This window comes from Benincasa hispida, chromosome 1 (assembly GCF_027475165.1).
Source record: "Benincasa hispida cultivar pf3 chromosome 1, pf3_genome.v1.1, whole genome shotgun sequence".
In the NCBI taxonomy this organism is placed as follows: Eukaryota; Viridiplantae; Streptophyta; class Magnoliopsida; order Cucurbitales; family Cucurbitaceae; genus Benincasa; species Benincasa hispida.
In genome coordinates this window covers 55,230,136-55,242,201 of record NC_143478.1, presented here as the reverse complement: position 1 = coordinate 55,242,201, position 12,066 = coordinate 55,230,136, and the positions used below count along the sequence as shown (strand labels likewise).

At 28.0% G+C, this 12,066-nt stretch overlaps 1 non-coding gene across 1 annotated transcript; it reads left to right on the top strand.

Annotated features, from left to right (window-relative positions):
* Positions 1 to 4,489: 4,489 nt before the first annotated feature.
* Positions 4,490 to 4,562, top strand: TRNAR-CCU (transfer RNA arginine (anticodon CCU)). The gene has a single exon. It is a non-coding gene; the product is annotated as a tRNA-Arg (tRNA).
* Positions 4,563 to 12,066: the final 7,504 nt, after the last annotated feature.

Sequence of the window (12,066 nt, the reverse complement as noted above, 5' to 3'; positions counted from 1 at the left end):
TTCCTACACGATCGTTTAGATGATCACTTACCCTTTCCTACACCACTTACTTTTTCCTACACGATCGTATACTTCGCCTAAATGATCAAGTGTCTTGTCTATGCGATAGACGACCTCATCTCCCACTTGCTTGATCATTGTATATGGTCTCTCTTCCTTCTTCCCTCTACCAAATCCGAACAAAGCCCACACTTTGGATTCTCATTCCAAGAAAACTGAGGGCTCTGAGTAGTGGTGTCATCTCTGTTTCCTTCTTTTCGAGTGGTGATTGTTCGAGGTAAACGGTTGGGTTTTAGACTCGCCGTGAAGAAGAAATCTTCATCTGGTATGATCTCTTGATCTTTTAGCATTTTGAATGCATATTAGTATATTTGAATGTATATGTGGTAATTCTGTCACAATGAATCGAAAAGATCCGCTTCTGCTCGTAGGTACTCTTAGTATGTTTGAATGTATATTAGTATGTTTAAATGTATATGTGGTAATTCTGTCACAATGTAAATTAGTATGTTTGAATGTATATTAGTATGTTTGAATCATATATTTATGCAAAAAATGATTTTGGTCAGAGAAAAGATTTTGACTAAGCAAAAATCACTACCAAACACACCCTTGGTTGAAATTCAAATCATATAAAATTTAAAATACATATATTATTATAATAAATTATAAATTGATTATCAATGTGAAAGTAACTAAAATAATAAATCTACTTTGGTTCATATAATTAAATTACACTAATTTAGTATTAATTTATCTAACATCATAACTCGTTTTCTAATTTAAAAATAAAATTTACCAAAGACTATTTTACTTCCATCCACATATGATTTTTCAGGAAGCCATACTAACAGCAATTATTTTGAAAGTTACAGCAATCAGATCCTTCATGATTGGAAAATCATGAGTGGATGGAAATATCCCTAAACAATACATCCTTCATCTAACATCATAACCCTAAACGAAGCGTTAGTCATGTCAAGATCCTTCATGTTGAATTCTTTGGTAAGTGATGCTTTGATTGTCAACAACATATCATCAACATATAAAAGTAGAGATATTTGCACATATAGCAATCAAATCCAAAGTATTAGTAGATATAGCATATGTAAAATAATTTACAAATATGACAAAATTTGGATAGTCTATTAGTGATAGACCATCTTGCTAGTAAAAATCTATCAACGATAGAAATGTATCGCTGATAGACTTTGTTAGATCTAAAAATATTATGTATTTGATTACTATCATTAAAAATGTTATCTATTGTAAATACCCATAAAAATAAAATTTTTGTACTCGTTGTTTATATCTTTAGAATAAAGTTATGAGTCATAGTTGCTTCTTTTGGAGTCAAATTTAATAATAAAATCAAATCTTCTATACCAATGCCTTCGTGCCTGTTTTAAGTCATTAATTGATATATTCATTTCATTTACTAAATATTATGATTTTGAAGTTTAAAATTTAAATTTATCAAATATTATTTTTACTTTATATCATATCTAATTTTGCTAAAAAAAATAAAACTACCAATAATTATTTTGAAAGTAAACAATCTCAAATTAATCTAAAAACTAAGAAGCACATATACGAATATGGATATGTGATATGTATACGATCAGATATGACAATTCATCAATTTTTAAAAAATTAAAATATGGATACCTCTAATGATACATTATATATATATTGAATATAAAGAAAAACACTAAATGTAATCTACCGAAGCATAAAAATACTAAATTTAATACATTTTATTCTAATCGTTAATTTAATCCAACATACTTTGAATCTAAATTAAATTCATCTCAAACTAAGAGTAAAATTTGAAATTAATTGAAATGAACTAATTTAAGATTTAAAAAAAATCTTTAAAAAACAAATAAACAATAAACAATTAAAAAGATGAAGATAAATTGACACACACATAAAAAATAAAAAGGAATATCTATTCAATCTCATAAATTATGGCTTTTTCAGATTTATTTTTATCTTTTCTTTTTCTTCACGCCTTCCTCTTGATCTCCGCTCAGGCCTATTCAATCCCACAACCCTTCATCTCCCTTAAGGCCTTCATCTTCCCAGTACGCTTTTTCTTTTTTCCTTCTCTAATCGTCGGCTATAATACACATGCTTCTCCATGGTCAACACACATCCTTCTCCGTGGTTGCCGGCATCACATATTATTTTCTATTTTCGCCGGACTCCATATATACTCTTCTCCGACTAACACATTGACAACAATAGCATGGTATTTCTTAGTTTTTGTTTCGTTTCTTTTTCTTTTTTGAAGATTTTGATTGGATGGTTTTTTTTTCTTATTTAAACCTAAAAAAATATAGCAGTGTATCCATGGACACACAAGATACTTGTATCTCTAAAATTATAAAAAAAAAAAAAAAAGATCTGCTAAAAGACGAATATGACACGTATTTAAGGCGTACTTGAACGAATCCATGGGACGAAAATTATATTCTCCGTCCCTGTCACGGTGAATATAATAATAATAATAATAATAATAATAGAATATGAGTTTATAACAATAATAATTATTATTTTTTCTATATACATTTTAAAAAAAATTATAATATAAAAAGTTAGTTATTGTCAATTGAGCGTAGTTCAACTGAGAGTGTTTGTACTATCGACCTTGAACTATGTTCAATTCCCCACCCCACACTTTAATTACAATCCCTTTGCAAAAGAAAAAAAAAATTATTTTCTAATTTTCATTTCAACCTTTTCGTACTTTAATACATTTCTAAAACATTTTCTACCTTAAGCCATCAATGTTATAGTATTGAAATGGAAAGCTTGACTATGATATTGTATATTTAAATTTTAATTTTTAGAAATTATAAGATTAAGTTATATTTTTACACATAGTATTATTTTTATACTATTTTCTTTTAATGAAAAATTTATTGGAAATCATTTAATATATGTAATTTTATTTAATTGAGAATAAACAAAATTGCTAAAATTAATATATTAAAAAAACAAACGGGGAAATTTTTCCTATAGGGAACCCGATCCCTGCGGGGAATTTCGCAGAGACGGGGGAGCGGGGATGGGGACGGGGACGGGGAAACCTTTCCTGCCCCGATCCCCGTAGAGAATTTCACTGGGACAGAGAATGAAATAGGGGGCAGAGATGGGGACGAGAAAACCTTCCCCGTTCCTGCCCCGCCCAGTAGACATCTCTAATTTCATCCCTCCATTCAGTATTAATGTTTCATAGTCTAAAGTGAATATGTTTGCCAAATGTTCTAATTTTTATGATTGGCAGAGAATGGTGGGGGTTTGCAAAGAAACGAGGCGGGGAACCCTCGATTTAATCGAGGATAGTGGTCAAACCAGGGATTAAAATAAGCGGGGATGAGAAGAATATCACCGCCCCGTACCCCAACCTCGCCCTGTTTAGTTTTTTAATATATTTTTAAAAAATATAAAAATATAAAATTATAAAATTATAAATATTAATATTAATACGTTAAATATATTTCATTTATATAAAATTTTAAGAAACTTCGAAAAATTTACTATTTTTTAAATTATGTACTCATTATTCATTTTATTTTATTTAATTTTTTACTTACTGTGATGTAAAAGTAATACAATTTTTTAAATTTTTTACTTTTCGATTTTTTAAATTAACTTATTAACTTTCTTTTAATAAAAAAATTATTCATATATTCAACCAATATATGAGATTAATAACGGTAAGTATTTTTTAAGGACAAATTTCCTAACGGAGAAATCTTGTCCTCATCCTCGACTTCAATTTTTGGGGATAGTGATGCGGATGGGGATTGGTTCCCTCGTGGGGACAAGAATGGGGAATGCCCCCAGTGCTACTGTGCCCTTGTTTTCAATCCTAAGAGGGTGTTTGGATGGAGGGAATTGGGATGAGTGGAAGTGGGTAAGGGATAAACAACCCCACGTTTTAATAAAGTTTTTAAGCTTTAGCATGAGAATAAGTTATTCTCATGCATTTCTTATATCCATGGATGATACTCATTCAAAATGGTAGATTTTCTTTATACTCACTCTCTCCCCTTTTAATAAATGAATTTATTCTTTTATTCTATATTATTAAAATTAATTAATATATGAATATTAAATTTAGAATTTAGTAAATTATATTAAATTTTAAATTGTAATATTGAATTTAACTACTCGAGATTCATAAATTAATTAATTAAATATATAATAAACCAAAAAAAATGGATGCACTAATATTATTAATTCATTAATAAATTAGATATGTTGTAATTAATTATCATTATGATTAATATTTTATGAGATTATTTTTTAATAATTATAATTAGTTTATTCTTTAATCACAAAATGTTATATTTATTTTTTCAAACTGATTTTTGAATATTTATTATTTAATACTTCATATTTATATAAATTCATCAAATTATGAAGTAACTTGAATTACATATTTGTAATTCAAAAAAAGTTATTCATTTTCCAACAAGCGCCTGTAGCTCAGTGGATAGAGCGTCTGTTTCCTAAGCAGAAAGTCGTAGGTTCGACCCCTACCTGGCGCGTTCATATTTAGAATTTCTCTTTTTCTCTTTTTCTCTTTTTCTCTTTTTTTGTTTTTTTGTCTTATTGAAACGGTTGACTTTGACACTTTTCCATTTTTGTCTCAATGGTGAATGTCAATGTATTTCCTATTTTTCTGCAACGTTCTCTTTCAAGCTTTTTTTTTTTTTGGGGTTAAATTTGATCTCTAATTTTAAACATAATCCTTTTCTTCAAATAATAATAATAATAATAATAAATTCTGATACATATACTATTATCGTCCGTTCGATATCGTTCTCAATTTCTGTTTCTTGTTTTCATTTCTATTTTCTAAGAAACTAAGTTATTTTTTAACTGTTCTCATTTCTTATTTCTATAATTTGAGAAATATTTATGAAAATAAGGTCAAATTTAAGAAATTACAATAAATAGTTTCTCCCTGTTTCATTTCTATTTTATAGAATACTGTTTTTTTTGTTTATCAAAACTCATCCTTCACTTGTTGGTTGTCATACATGTTTAAATTACCTTTTCACTGTTGTGTTTTCAACTCTCAAGCTTGGTACTTTTATTATTTTTTTAATTTTATATTTATTTCCATTGTTAATATTTTGTTTAGTTTGTTTATTAATTTTTCTATTCACAAAGATAATTCTACTATATTCTTATTTTATTTTTATTTTAATTTTAAAATTCTCGATTTGTATATTATTTTAATTTTTAATATGTATGTTAATTTTTTATATTCCAAATTTCAACTTCCAAGATGTATAGTTTTATTTTATTCTTTGTTTTTCTTTTATATTTATTTCCATCTTTTATATTTTATTTATTAACTTTTGCTATTTACAAAAATAATCATGTTATATTTATATTTTATTTAATTTTGAATTTTAAAAAATTCTCCAATATTTAAATTTATATATTATTTTAATTTTCGATATGTATATTACTTTTTTTATATTTCAACTTTTTAGTATTGATGTTTACGATATGCATGTTTATATAGTATTTTAATTCTAATAATTTTAGTATATTTGAAACCGAGTATAATTTTACAATATATAAATTTTGCTAACTAAGACATTCATTTAATTGAATTTTAATATTTTACAACCATGACATTTACATAATAATATAAATAAGTTAGATTTGACTCGACATCATTTAAGACAAATGTATCAATTTATTTTAATGTTTTTACATTTATTAAAGGTTCACAATCAATTTCATACCTGAACCTTCACCAAATGTAAAAACATTAAAATAAATTGATACATCTAGTATTAAAAATGTGGATGAATCTAAAGTTTTAGATTCATTATGATCCTTGGATGTCCAAGTGACTTTTGAAGCGTCAAAAGTTGCACCTCTTCACCATTTGTTAGAAACTCAACTTGGAAGCAATTGTTTAATCTTTCTTGAAGTCTCTTAGCTTTTGCTCTTGTCATTGGTTCTTGTGACATTATGATTGCCTCACAATTGGGTTGACTTGTAATATTCTCCCAATGATTTTTCAAAGCAAGCTCTAATTGAGTAGGATTGAACTTGCTAAGCATCATCTTCCTCTTGTAAAACTTTATGTTCTCCTATGCTTCTCAACTCCTTAGAATTCTCTTCTATAGCCCCATTTAATATATAATATAGACTAGTCAAGAAACACGTGCAATGCATGTGAAATTTTATAGTTTTAACTAAACAAATTTTAAATAGTAGTTTTATTGCACGTAATAAAAAAAATATTATATAGTTTCGCTTTAATTACCACAAACTTTTAAAAAGCTAGGTAAAATAATAATACTTATTTTTAATGTTTTCACATAATTTTTTCATAAATTTTATACAGTGAGCGAAAAATTGTGCTACTAATTAAATAACGAATAAATGTGTTAATTTTTGGTATTGTAACATGGATAATGCAACAACTTTTTTTCGTTATGTAACCACTTTTGACCATCTAAGTCACTCTTATACACGAAAGGATGCATCGTTTCATTGTATAACAATTTTCATTTGATTAAAATCTCTCGATAGACATTTCACCTCTCGAACAATAGTACCAACTATTCAAAGAATGGAATAAATAGAATTTTAAGAAATTATTAATGAAAAATAGGAAGAGAGACTCTCCTTTATAGGCGAGTGTTTGGAAATTTTGTTTATAGAAAAAGAATAGGGTTGTTTTCAAATATAAGAAAATGAACCAAAATATTTATAAATAATAGCAGAATATCACAGTCTATCTGTATAGATAGCAATAGACTATTATTTGTGTCTATCATGACACAAGTAGACCACATATCGTAGATCATAGATAGATTATGAATTTTGCTATTAATTGTAAATAATTTTAGCAATTTTGCTATTTAAAATAATTTCTCAAAAGAATGTATATGTAAAAAAAAAAAAAAAAATCTTATAGTCTTAATTCAACTGCCAAATAAATAAAATGTGTGTAGTTTTTGTTTAAAGTACATTAATGTCATAAACAAATATTTATTTAATATTGTTTTGATCTGCATATATTTTCTTTTCCTCCATAAAATCTATGGAAAAGTTAATACAATATATTCTCAAAAGCTAAAATTATATATAATCTATCAATAAGAACGTAGTTCAACTAACATAATATTCATACTATCAATCTCGTGGTTCAATTCCCCCACTCCCACTCTTTAATTATAATATCTCTTCAAAAAAAAATTATATATAATCTAAAAAAATTGTACATAATCTCCTTTACTATTTACATTTTTTTCTATTTCTTTACTATTTACATTCAAAAAAAGTTGTATTTGAACTTCATTTATTCATGAACCGCAAATTTTATTTATAATTCGATTTCAGTTTAAATATTTAGTTTTATTTTCACTCTAATTAGTTCTTTTTTTGACAAGTGACTCTGACACTCCCTTATTTTAGTTGTAATTTACAATGAACTATTAAAGACTAATCATTAAAGTTGAGGACAAAATAGACATATATTAATCAATGATGGGCATTATATACGTGCAGATTAAAGATTCTCCTATCACAACCTTTTTTATATATTGTATAGGTTAAGAATTAAGACCATAATATCAAATATAAATTTTTAATGATATTGTAATAGTTGATGTTATTTAATCTCCCATTTGATAAATATTCAGACTTCGATAAGAATTTGATTTTTGACAATTAAACTTATAAACATTATTCTCATCTGAAATTTGAATTCAAAAGCAAGTTGTCCAACAGGGAAATGATCCATATCAGTGATTTTGGCTCATTCTTGGTGAGTATTGTAACTTTAGATCCCTTTTCGACTAACTATTAATGTTGTAATTTTGGGATTTAATCTCAGTTTTGATGTTTGACTTAGAATCGTATGGTGGGAAGGCTTGGGAACGGCTTCGAATCAAATGACATTTTGGGTTGATTCAAGACTCTTTTGGAGTTTGAGTTGTTTTGATAATAATATTTAGGCTAAAATCAAGGTAAGTAATCTTACTACTGGAACCGCCTTTGTGTCGGGCGATAAATTTACGATTTATTTTGAGAATTTTAAGACTGGTTACAAGGATAATTTTGATTGTTCTAAGATTCAATGGACCGTTTAGAAAAAATATATGAGCATGTGATAACATGTCTGAAGCATGTTAATATATGAGCATGATTTAGAATTTTATGAGACATATTAAAAAGACGATTGAGTAGGACCCTAAATTAGAGTTAAGTGATACTACTACTAGAATGACTTAAAACTAGGCGAAAGTTGGAGCATTTGTTGATGTATGATTTATTATGAAAGTGTGTAGGCTATATGATGTATTATGAAATTTTGAAGATTTGATTGTTTACATGAGTTAGTGTATGAAAGTGATGTACTAGAGTTGATCATTAAAACTAGATTAAATACGTACATTAAGGTTAACTAACATGACCTTGATGAGAAGATTTTAGAGAATTCATGATTATGTGAATGTTATATGTAATTTGAAGTTAGATGCAACCTCTTTTCCTTTTCAAATTATGTGACTGCATGAAGTGATGCATGTTCGAGGGCGCTAGTGCATGAAAGAGATGTACTAGGACTGGTGTATATAAAAGTGATACATACCTAGAGGGTACTGTGGGGTACGTAAGAGGTGCATACTTAGTGGGTTATGTGTATACGAAAGAGGTGTATATATAACCATGTGTACGAAAAAGGTATGCATCCCTACATTCATAGAGAGGGCCTAGGTTGCACGAAAAAGGTACACACTTAGTGGGTTATGTGTATACGAAAGAGGTGTATACATAACTAAGTGTACGAAAGAGGTACACACTCAATGGGTTATGTATATATGAAAGAGGTGTATACATAACCATGTGTACAAAAGAGGTACACATTCAGTGGGTTATGTGTATATGAAAGAGATGTATGCATAACTATGTGTACGAAAGAGGTACACGTCCCTACATTCATAGAGAGGACCGAGGCTATACGTAAGAGGTGCACTCTAGGGGAATGAAAAAAAAAAAAAGGAGTGAGCCATGTAAGGAAAATCTTCAGGTCCCACTAGTAGAGAGTTTCAGTTCATGTTGCAACATAGAATTACTCCAAACTAAGCATGCTTAACTTTGGAGTTCTTATGATTGAGCCACTGAAAAGGAAGGTGCACCTTGTTGGCATAGGCAGTAACTTTCAATTCATTTAAGCCTTTCTTAACCATTTGCATGCCCTGTTGAGTTATATGTCCTAAAACTCGCAGTTTGTAGTCTTTAAACATATTCTATTTGCAATAAAGTTGTTATTAAGGTTTACTCAATAAAGTTGTTATTGAACATGTAAATTGCACTTGTAAAGCTTGAATCCAATAAACTAACGAACCTCTGGCTATAGCATGAATACTTAAACTTTATGTAGAGACATAAAAAAGGATCAAGTTTGAGTATATAGCCAAAATAGTCTAAGTATAAGGATAAGGCTAGGTACTTTATTTTGGAGACACTATGGATGCGACCCACTTTGTATTTGATACAGACAATGTGATCCTGAAATCGTTTATGTGGAGACATGCGAGTGGAGGCATCCTATGCAAAAGATGTTTGTATCAGACTGGACGAAGGAAATAGTCACTTTTCTTTATAACACCGTTTACTGTTAAAACTGACTATTTCAACTCGATGACCTAAGGTAACTTGATCTTAATCCTAAGCTAACTATGAATTCCTATTTATTTGGGATTATCCTTTAATCAGTATGGGTGAGAGTTGCTCAACATCGCCACTCATTAAGCCTCCCATTTTAGGGGTAAAACCGGGTAGGTAGATGAGAACATAGTTCTGCAAGATGGAATTCACTCCTACTCGCTTCAGGAATAATAGATAGGTTGTTCCCTTAAGTACTAACTCCTAGTTTTTAACAAGGGGGCCTACCCTCTCTATTGATAGGACCATAAACCAATTATTCATTAGTGGATCTGTATTATAGGGATAAAATGGTTTTGACCCCACTATGAATACGAACAACCTGTGAAGAATTGACTTACAGACCATGGTTAAATTAAATGGATAGAAATATATCTACAGTGAGGAGTGTGCAACTATTAGGCTTTAGTGGGGTGACTCGATAGTTAACGAATGTTAGTTAATTCTGTTACAAGAGTTTAGCCAATTAATCTCGAATAGTTAGAGCTCATGATCTGTAGGTCCATTAGAAACCCGTACTAGCCCATAAACGAACTAAACCTTAGAATAGTGTGATGAGAGAACTTGAAATGTTCAAATTTGAATGATGGGAATTATTAATTATATATGATATAAATAAATGTTTAATTATCAAATTAAACAATATTGGAGAGTTGGAGAATATTTAAATATGATTTAAATATTAAAATACATGGATAGGGATTCATGTTTGGAATAGGTATTATATTATTTAATATTTGATATTAAATTAATTTAATCAATTATTAAGAATTAATTTTATTTAAAATTAATTATAGTATTAATTTTTGTTTAAAATTAATGAACTTATTTAATATTAATTATGGAATTAATTGAAGGGATCAAATCCCAAACAGAAGCATGTGATCGCCTTGCAATTTTGTTTTCGATTTTACATAAACAAAATATAGTACAAAAATAATAACGTAATGGATAAACAATCAAGATTAGCATGTATTTAAGGGAAGAAAAGAGGGAAAAGCGAAACCTTACCTTTGTAGATTCCCAAAATCTTCATGATTCCCTCCACGTCTTCTCCGAAATTTCTCTTCAATGATCAAGAGACACCACCGTAAATGAAACATTGTTATTCTCTAGGATCCCAAGAATTGGATGTGTGGTCTCCAAGACTTGGATGAGGAAGAAGTAGTAGAGAAAAGAAGAGAGATTTTGAGAAAAGTAGTAAGAGACTAAGATTCAGAGTTTCCAGTTCAACTGTGTCACAAACATGGGCCATAAAGACCTATTTATAGAGAGGAGGGGTGACCCCCTTCTCCTAGTCTTTCCTATTCATATTCTAGTTCTAATTTAATTAAATAATTTTTATTTAATTAATTAGTCCAATAATTAAATAATGATCTATATTAAATACAATTTAATATATATAATAATTAATAAATATACAGACATCACATGTTTATTTATCTTAATTAATTAGTTAATTAACCATTAATTAATCAGTTAAACGACTATATTAAATCATATTTAGTATAGAATTAATCAACATATAATTATCACATAGTTATATATATGCATTTCTTTAATATTTGAATCTTATTCAAATTTTTTCTCTTAATTATAGATCATATCTATAAGGATATTTGTAATACATAGTAGAATAAGAGAAAAAATCTAAAAATATATTACATCTTTAAAATATTTGCAAATATAGATGAGTTGACTAGTCAATCTTTGATTTTTTTTTTAAATTTTCAATTTCGCCCTCTATTGTCTTATCTTGTTATACACATTTTTTTAGTCTTTTTATTTTCTTTCTCTTCTTCGATTTTTGCTTCTTCCCTCCCTTTTTTCATTTTTTTATTTTATTTTCTTTCTCAGTTTTTGCTTCTTCTCTTTTTTTTTTTAAATTTTATTCTTTCCTTTATCCGATTTTTGCTTCTTTCCTTTATTTTTTCATTTTCTTTCATTTCCTTCTTTTTTCTATTCATTTTTTCTTTTTTCTTTTTATTTTCTTTCTTCGGTTCTTGCTTATTCTTTTTTTATTTTTATTTTCTTCCCTTTCTCCAATTTTTGCTTCTTCCCTTATTTTATTTTATTTTATTTTTTTCTCCGATTTTTTGCTTCTTCCCTTTCTTTTTCTTTTTTTAGTTTTTCTTTCATTTGTCCGGTTTTTGCTTCCTTTTTTTCTATTTAATTTTCTTTCCTTTTTTAAAGTTTTTTGTTCTTCTCTTTCTCTTATTTTAAAAATTTTTCTTTCATTTATTTGAATTTTTTCTTCTTCCCCTTTTTTTCACAAGAATTATGAAGCTGAGATCCGTACGTAGGACTTGAAAGTACTAAATTCATTAGTGACTTAACACCAACAAACCA